This window comes from Cupressus sempervirens, chromosome 8 (assembly GCF_028749045.1).
Source record: "Cupressus sempervirens isolate cs-2001-9-10 chromosome 8, ASM2874904v1, whole genome shotgun sequence".
In the NCBI taxonomy this organism is placed as follows: Eukaryota; Viridiplantae; Streptophyta; class Pinopsida; order Cupressales; family Cupressaceae; genus Cupressus; species Cupressus sempervirens.
The window spans coordinates 845,432,974-845,442,859 of record NC_143125.1 but is presented as its reverse complement, the minus strand read 5'-3'; the positions used below and the strand labels follow the sequence as shown (position 1 = coordinate 845,442,859).

At 33.0% G+C, this 9,886-nt stretch overlaps 1 pseudogene; it reads right to left on the bottom strand.

Annotated features, from left to right (window-relative positions):
* Positions 1 to 5,834: 5,834 nt before the first annotated feature.
* Positions 5,835 to 9,886, bottom strand: part of LOC149545063 (serine--tRNA ligase, chloroplastic/mitochondrial-like) — a 49,223-nt pseudogene continuing 45,171 nt past the window's right edge.

The window sequence follows — 9,886 nt, the reverse complement described above, 5'->3', positions numbered from 1 at the left end:
TGACTAAATAATATAATATATTCCAAGATAGAGTGAGTATATGGTTCTTTGTTATTATTTTGTGATCCAATCCATTTTTATTAACTGCAGGCCTACTAATCATTGTGTTGGTAGGATTGGAAACTATAAATGCTTATTATTTGAGGATGCTTGGACGGGTTAAGAATTCAAGCCAGGTCAACATACATGAATTGCCCTCCAACCAAGCTTAAGGTAATAAAAATTATGTTAATACAACAATACATATATTGTAAAACAAACAGGTTGTTGCAAAAAAAATAGCACAAGAGTCAAAATTTGTAATCCATATCACTTAGTCTGATTCGATTGCTCTGGAAATTCTGAAGTAATAGGTGGCTTCTATCCTCAAATTTTTCTTTAGATTGTTTTATAAACTTTTTTTACAATACAACTCTTTATCTATTTGAATATTTATCTAGATATGGTAATTGTTGTTATTGCCCTTAAGCTTACATACAGAGAACAAATAGAAATAGAATACCAATAGATTGATTACCTATCAAAATTACATAGCAAAAGCAAAGTGTGAAGTATACTAACAGATATGATGAGTCTTGTATCCAAGGCCTTCATGGTGCATATATCTCTTGAAAAATTGATTGAGTCAATTTTTGATTAGTTAATGTTATTGAACCCTCTAAAAAATTATCAGGCATCCCACTTAATAATTTCTCTATTGCAGCTTATTTTGAAATTAGAATCATTGCATGAGTGCAACTCAAACTGTTGTGCTACATAGCAAATATTGTAGATTCTAGTGGTTCTATTGCTCGAAAAAAAACTTGGACTAGGATGAGCGAGCACCAATAGCATTGATTTATGGTACAGAAGTGAATATAGTAAACTGTCTAGGAAGAATTCATTAAGTTTTACTTTCAACTCTAGGGGAATTAATTTGTAAGCCCTTTGATATTTGAAGATGAGGAAAATGCTTTTGACAATTGGATATGTAATCAAAGCTTTAGTTCTTTTTGTTTGTCTTAGAAATAATTTTCAATTTAAGAGAATGGCAATGAGGGAAGGTGAAGCATGAAGCATGTTTATGTCAAAAACTTTGATTGTGGATTTCTTCAACTTTTATATTTTGATTTTCTATAACTTTTGGAGCACGCTTTTTATTCTTATGCTTGAATTTGCAATTCTTCTATGGAGAAATTTTGCATCTCCAAGCATTTTTTGCCAAATACCAAGTTACACATAACTAGAAGAGGAATCAATCCATCCTTGTGACACCTAAAAGTCACATCTCTAAGTAAACAACAATAGGATTTGCGACACCTAATTAGGCAACATTTTGATGTAAAACTTGGCCTGAACCATATCATACTCTTTAGTGTCTTTTTAATTAATTTTCCTATATCTTGGGAAAGAATGATGTCACCAATAAATTACACTTATATATAGCTACTAGGAGATGTTAGTAAACCCTGAACCCAATTGTCTTGGTGGCTATTTGATACCACATTCTTTAGCAATGAGTAATTATTATTGTTGTCTTGATCTTATCCATTATTGTATACTAGGTGTGTTTTTTTGGTAGAAGGGTGCTATTGTAACTCTGTTTCTTTTTCTCTGCTTCATTTTACTAAACATTACCTATCAAAAAAATATTGATTGTGTTTCAATATTAAAATGTACGAGGGTATGTGAAGACTTTTCTTGATATCCATAGAAATTGTTTGAGAAGCACATGAAGTTTTGACAACTCATGCACCCTGTCCTCCTCAACTAGTTTTATTTTCAAGTAACAGGTAAAAAAATTTATCTCATTCTCATTGTGCTTTATATCCATGGTAGAGGTGTATTTCACTAGTCGAGCACAAATTGGATGTAGCATAAATGCTTTGTCTTTTATTCTAGACAAAGTGGGTTGCATGATGGCAACTCACATTGGTTCCTATAAGGGCACTAACTCTGTCTTCACAAAAAATTATAGGATATCCAAATTTAAGAAAGGATACTAATTTAGAAAAGAAAAATTGTGTTGTTTTCATTAATAAAAGAAAAACATGTGATTCAATGTGGTAATAATTGGTGAACATTATCTTCAGCAATTAGTAGCCGATAGTTGTTTTCTAACTTCAAACATACCTGACTATAAGATTTATTGTGTGCACTAGAAAAATCATGTGCATTTGCACCATTTTTCTGAAAATCATCTTCAAATCCTCTATTAGTATCTTTTAGGTCTATGTTAATTAATTAGACATATCTTTTGTCTTCATCTTTTTTGGATCTAGATTGCTTTGCATATAATATTGATCTGTGTGATTTAAATATTTTCTTTGAAAAGTGTCATAGTTTGTATCATGTTCAGACCTCATATATGATGCTTTTGCTTGGCAATCCACATAATCTATTTGAGAAACACGTAAAAATTTAACAAGCCTTGCACCCTTGCCTGCTGAAATGATTTTATTTTCAGCTAACAGGTAATAAAATTTCTCCCAATCAAGGTTGTGCCATTCTTTCATTTTTAGGTGAATTACAAAACAAGCTCAACACAAATTGGATGCACCACTAATGCTTTCCTTTTCCTTCTAGACAACATGGATCTGCATGATAGCACCTTAGAATGATTCTAGTTAGGGTGCTAATCTTTTTTCTGTAAATTAGTAACTAGCCATTCAACTTCATAAAAGAATGCTAGTTTAGAAAGAAAAACTTGCATTGCTTTGGCCCCCCATTAATAAAATCTAAACTTTTTTTTAATTTTGTAGTAATTGGTGAACATGATCTCTGGTAGGGAGTAGCTAATAGTTGTTTTCTAGAATCAAGTGGACCTGAGATGAAGAATTCTAGTGCAAATTGGCAAAATTGTGGGTGTTCGCACTATTTTTCTTAGTAGCATCCTCAACTCCTTCTTGATGATCTTTTAGGACTGCATTTTTATTTAGGCACATATTTCCTCTTCATCCTTTTTGAATCTAGATTACTCAAGATGCAATGTAAATCTTTGTTATTTAACTCATGTCTATTTTATCTTTTCTTTTTAAAAGTAACCTACTTTGTTTTATGTATAGACCTAATCTATGACCTATTTTTCCTTCAAACTACCATTTCAGACAACCTAAGATCTAGTTTTAAGTGTAGCACTAGAGTATTCCTTATTAAAATCTCATATTGTTTTAAAGTGTAGTGGCACTAGTACATTTGCATCCATTTTTCTACCAAAATTTTTTTTAAATGCTATGAATCCTCTTTATTTTTTGTTTTATCATTCCCACATTGGTCGCAAAAAAAAAATTCCCCCCCTTTGGTCAAAATTTTGACCAACATCAAATTACACAAAGTCGATGCAAAGACTATAAATGCCAAATATTTGCCCGTGTTTTCTAAACTTTGGTGAGTGCATGCCAAATGTGTTTGCCCACATTTTTTGATCTTGGATATGGTTGGGAAGGCAGGATGAAATTGTGTCTTTTTTGCTCATGTTTTCTAGAGTTTGGTGAGTGCAGATATCAGATTGGCATTTCTCATAGGGTTTTCCCATGAAAAATTTTTCTTACAGGTGCCCTATGTCAACTTGGCCCAGTGTGGAATCATTCTTTCAATACTAGCTATGACCGACTGGTGAGAGTGAATAGCATTCGGGTGGTTGACCATAGCCTACGTCAGATACTTATTTATCATTCTCATCAACATAGCACACATGAGATTAGGATAACTGGTCCTCAAGCTGCAATGCATTTGCTTCTGAATGAGAATGAATTAGGCCATTGGGCATTCTTTTCTCATATAGAGGCCCTTGCCTATCTGCATACAAGAGTATTGCATCTGCTTTCGCTTTTATTAAAAGGTAAAATAGTGTAGTTGTTGTGTTTAAATCATCCATTTAATGTGAAAACTCCTTGTTTGGAAGAAGTCTATTTAGCTTAAAGAAGTTCTGACATAAACTCTTCCAATATTGTATATAAAGCTGGATAAGTTGCTTCAAGATAGTTCAAAGAGTATAAACATAATTCATAAAGTTGATTTGGTCAAAAAGTTCTTGAATTAGATGCAAACAAACAAGATTGTTTTCCTAAATTAGAAGTAGCAATCTAGAACAGTAGTTGAAGAGAGCTTAACTTAATGGGTGTTTGTAAATTGATTATTATAGGGTTTACCAGGTGATATTGAAAAGTGGGTCCTTTGTCTTAAAGGAGAAATTTTGCATTTTTACGGCACATCACTCTTACTAACCTAGTTAAGCATTCGTGAGCCATCAAAGATGATTATTCAACATAAAACAAGTGAGGCTTTGGCATGGGCTTGTTGGATAAGGTATGCATAGTTGGAAGACAAGGAGCTCTTTTTATACTTTCTAATTTATGATTCCCTTCAGTCATCCATATTAATTAAAACTACATAATCAAGTGAACATACCATCCTACAACATATTTTGTAAATATACTTTTTTATACATTTCCTAAACACTAGCATAATACCAAACAGTTGTTAGTTGCTTTTATCAATGTTTTAAATATGTATCTAGCTCATTTCAAACATATTCTTATCATATTGTTCTTTTAGACCCTCTGATAACATGTGTTGGTATTGATAATCACCTTTTCTGCAATTAGAAAACATGAAAGCAATTAACTATTAAGGTCACTCAATAGTCACTCTTTGAACATTTAACAAGAAATGGACTTTTCATAAGCTTCCTTGATAAATAACTTGACTAGTTCTTGAGAATAGTGCATACTAAATAGAGAATGAGTAGTCCAATCTCTTGAACTCCATTGTTAAAAATTACTATCAAGATCACAAATAAAATCCTAACCATTCCAATGTGAATTTAACATATGTGCACCTACATTATTCTTGCAAATATAGTGTTATTCACAGGATTGCCTCTTATTCCAAGAGCAATTTTCTGTTTTGATTTGACATTATTTGATTGTACCTTTGGACATTTTGTTGTTTTTCACTGCCATCATTTTGACATCATTAGGATTCTTGGCATTTTCATGAGACTCTTTAACAAAAATACTACCAACTCTCCCTTGATCTTGTTTCAAATTATTTTGTCTCAAACTATAATTATTTCTTACCGAACAAACAACTATTACAGTAAAATGGCCTCCTCAAAGTATTTTGCCTTCCATATAAATCAAGAATATTTATGGAAGCAGTATGTTGACTTTCTTCACATAGGCTTGAAGTCATGGGTCACCCTCATGGTCTTGAGTTTGATTCCACCTCCGGGTTCAAATGGTGAGAGTGGCTTGCCTACGGCTACCCTACACCTATGGGGGGCTAGTCTCACCCTAAGCTCACACCGATCACTAGTCATCATTGGGCTAAGGTCACGAGGACACCCCCATGTAAAAAAAAATAAAAAAATAAATGAGAACTTGCTACTGTTAAATATCCTCATGTTGTTTGTGCGATCTGCTATATCATTATCAATATGATCTTTTGAAGAAGAATGCCCTCTCTTTTCAAAGTGTGATCTAGTACACAGCATATTGTATTTACATCTTCTCTTATTTATAGTTTGTAGTATTGGGATAATCTCCCCTCTAAATTTCATTTGAACAAAATGAATGTTGAAAGAACACCATTTTACACCTTTTTGGATCTATAAGTTACCAACAGATCAAGTAAGCAATGCAGAAATGTATTTAAGACACCTACCTACAACTTATCCCAATAAATGTATAGTCAACCTACCATTTGAGGATTACTAAGGTCAAGAAAGATGAGTACTAAAATGTATGAGGTGGAAAACATTTCATACACTCAGTAGCTAAATCTGAGGTCCTGCTCAGAAACAATGGTTCAAAAACCTATCACAAAATTATCTTCACTTCTAGGAAATTGCTTTATTGTTTCGACTTTGCATATATGACTTCAACACCACCCATGAATGGTTTCAAAAAATTTGGAACAATTACAGACCCATCTTCCTGCTAAAAATTTTCAAGTATGGATATAATCATTCTAGGTACAACACAAGGTGTTGCATTTAATGTATGTACGAACTGCAATGGTGGCAATGGGGTTTTCCCTTTCTTGGGCTTGATAGCCACTAAAAGAGTTGATTTTGCACTTATAGGTTGAAACCGAATATTAAGTCGATGACTTTGGTAACCTGTGTAGTTTGATGCACTGGATATCTGAAAATAAGAAAATTTGTATAATTATTATGGATATTTGTAGAGGCATTTTTTTTTCCTATCTACCAATCAAATATTGTCCTTGTTGAATGGCATTACAGTTTAGGGTATACCTCACCATACCACCCTAGACTTGGCATCCATGCCTCCACATCATACTTGCTGTATGCTGGTGCACCTAAGTCTTCAAAAGGCATGTCTAGAGTCCTGCTTAAAATAAAAAATTGTAAAAAAAAAAAAAAAAAAAATTATGCTGTATAATCAATTAAATAGCCAAAGATTTCCAACTCACTTGAAGTGTAATCCAAGTGAAGAAAAGAGATCTTCCTCAATGCTAATTAGCTCCTCAAGGAATAATTTACTTTCCTCTGGATGACATATCACAAACATTTCAACCTTACTAAACTAATGGACATGGTACAAACCCCTACCCAACAACCCAAAAAAAATAGCTATACTTTAGGCAATAGAAATTCAAAAAAAACTCAGTTCACTAATCACTCACTAGAAGGAGCTGAGAAATCTATATAACATAGATCTATTAATTTTAGTTATGAATCATTTCAAACAACAAAGCAGTACGCAACCATGGTATCTTTTCATCATTATGGCTTGGAGTCTCAATCATCTATCACCAATATTCTATTTGTGGATAGTGGGCACAACTTAGTATATAAAGAAATAAGAATGAAGGCATAAAACATAGTATGTCTAATTACAAAAATAATTGTTTTCCCTAAAATTGAATGACTCATATATCCAGACAGGTTAAGGGAAAGTGATGAATGAAGAAATCATCTTGCACTTTTAACAAGTTATAATTGCAAGAGAGGATCAGGCTCAAACTCAATGAATGCACGTGCCATGTAACTATAAGAGATTTGGAACACATTGGCGCTCTCCTCCAAGCACTACTATTTTAGTCTACTGGAGTAGAGGCAAGTGAATGGAATCATGAAGTTTCACTTCACAGGCTAAGAATCCATTTCCATTGCCTTTGTCCACACATTAAAGAAGCTATGGTGGAACTATGTATGGGGGATGAGCTCACAATGACATGCACACAATGATGTAACCATAAAAAATCCTACCCCACTAGAAGATAATAAGTCATGGTAGAAAAAAAAGAATAACAATTCAGACCAAAATGATTGCATTAGTATATAACAAATAATGCCTTATTCCAGAGGTTTCCATTTACAATGCAAGTGATATAGGGAGTGTCTTTCATAAATGTTCCCTTTTTGTGATAGCATTAGTGCCATTTTAAGGACCAATAGTTGTCAATTTAAACCTAACTATTGCATTTAAAGATGTATAGTCATCTGATAAAATACCTTAGCCAACAATTAAAATAATAAAAATAGTCAGAACAACATGTATTAACATAACAAAGGTCACTCTTGAAATTGAGTGAATATATTTGACAACCTTAATGACTAATGAAATACACACATTACAGGGATATACTCCCCAAATAATGAGCTCAAATCTTAACATGAAAAAAAATATTATTGACACTCATCCAAAAGTACTACCAACCTCCATTAAAGTATACATGTAAGGGTTCATGAAGAGGGAATCAAGTCCCTTACAAGAACTAGGGACCTCAACCTATCCTACCAAGAGAGATCAGACCTTCAGCCAAGGAGGTTTATTGACATTTACTAACTTGAAAGCATGTTCTATTTTCCAATATGAAATATAGTTTCCTTTGAGCATGCATTTCTTTTCAACTTGACATAGTTGCAAGATATTAGTAGAATATAAGCTGACCATACATTTTATGTGGTATTATACATATCAAAGTACTCAAGAAATTGTTGATTCTACATGTTCAATGGTCTCCATTATGTAGATAATAGTGACTTTACCAAACATTTTGGACACCATTCCACATAGCGTTATCAATCCTAAACAGCATTAATCAGTATCTTGTAATATACTGAATCTAAACATTGGCTCTTTCAAGAACCTCAAACCACATTTATTATTAGAATAGAGTGCATACAAGTTACACACATTTTGTTTAGTTGAATAGTTTTTTCATATTTCAAGAAATGCGTGTTGGATGGAATAGATTACCTTTTATTTAATGCAATCATAGTTTCCAACGTTGATGTAATGCAATAAAAACTAATATAGCAAAAAACATGTGCACTTCCATTTACTCAAGAGAGTGACACTTCCATAAAAAAAATGCAATCATACCTTGTTGCATAGCCTCCAGCACCAGCCTCTGTGTGAAAGCAATGTGAAAAAGCAACATGTTTTATCGACAAGAGTGTGTCAGCTACAATGAGATCCATGTACATTCCCCCTATTGGGATCTCTAAGGTTCCTGCTAAATAATGGTTTGTTCCATATATAGAATATACTTGCTCAAAACAAAATTAGTATATCTATATCATGGTGGTTCAAATTTTCAAATGCACCATCTTATCTTTAAACCTTTGATCTTCTTGTAACTCCAATGATTTATGACTTGAAACTTGGAACATATAAAAAGGACAACTAAGAAAATAAATTATTAATGATAGAAATTGTTCTATCAATCAAATTTTGTATCATAAAAGGATTTAACACATGGGTATTCTCTGCCCAGGGTTGAAAGCCACACTTTTCAAGAACAAATGCCCAAACAATATCAAGGGTACTCAAAGGCACATATCCTATTCTTGTGAGTTCTGACAGAGCCCAATTAATGAGTCCCATCTCCAATAAAATAGCCTCATTTTTTAGGTAATAGAACTTTGAGCCACTAACCTGCACCATAAATACATGGTCAACAAAAGTTCCATTTTCTTTCTGAGCTATTGCTAGATATTTGAGGGATCTAAAAATTACAAGCATAAAAACCCACCTACTTGTTAATGAATGATCTGAAAAACTCTATAATCAATGTTTTATAGGACCCAACACTTTATGAAGGTTTTGCAAATGAGGTAACAAGCTAAGTTGGCTTGTTAATTGCACTTGAATTAGAGTATTACTGTCATAGTTGAGCTCTCAAGAAGTCATAATGTTTCATTTCTGTGAGCATCACCTAGATGTAGTGAGTGTGAAGTAGATTATTTAGGCTTGTGAGAGATGGGTATTCTTAACCACTCCTATTCGAAACTACATGATTAAAAATCTTGATAAGGAACAAAAATTTTAGACCAAAATTTTTGACCATCTATTAAAATATTTTAGATTGGTCAAAATTTGCAAGGAGAAATAGCTTCTTTTTTTTAAATCCATGCTTGTGTTGGTCGAAATTTTGACCAACACAGGCTTCATATGTTAAAATGTAAAAAGGTCAATTTTGTGCCCTACTTCATTATTATGAGAAACTTCTACAAAAATGTGAGAGGGACACTCAAGAATTGGGAATCTACTATGTATGGTCATTGTGGATGAGCCAAAATATGGTAAGGGTAGAGATGATGGTTTTCTTTGCTAATTTTGGGATCTCTTCTAGTTGTTTCAGTGCTAATTTTTGTGGCTATACTGGACATTGTTGTTCCATCTCTTTTTCTTAGGGTTTTCAAATCATTCCATGGATTGGAGGTGGATTGGAATACCTATAGTTTTGTTCTTCTTTGGTTGACATTCCTTTCATTTCTCTGATTTAGTCCATCATTATAATCTGCAAGTTTGTCTCTGTATTTCTCCTACAAGTCCTCACAACTAATTTCTTTTTGTATTCTACTAAAAAAACCTGAACATTTTGGAGCCCATTTTTGGGCTACAAAAGGCTTTAGATTTAATTTGCT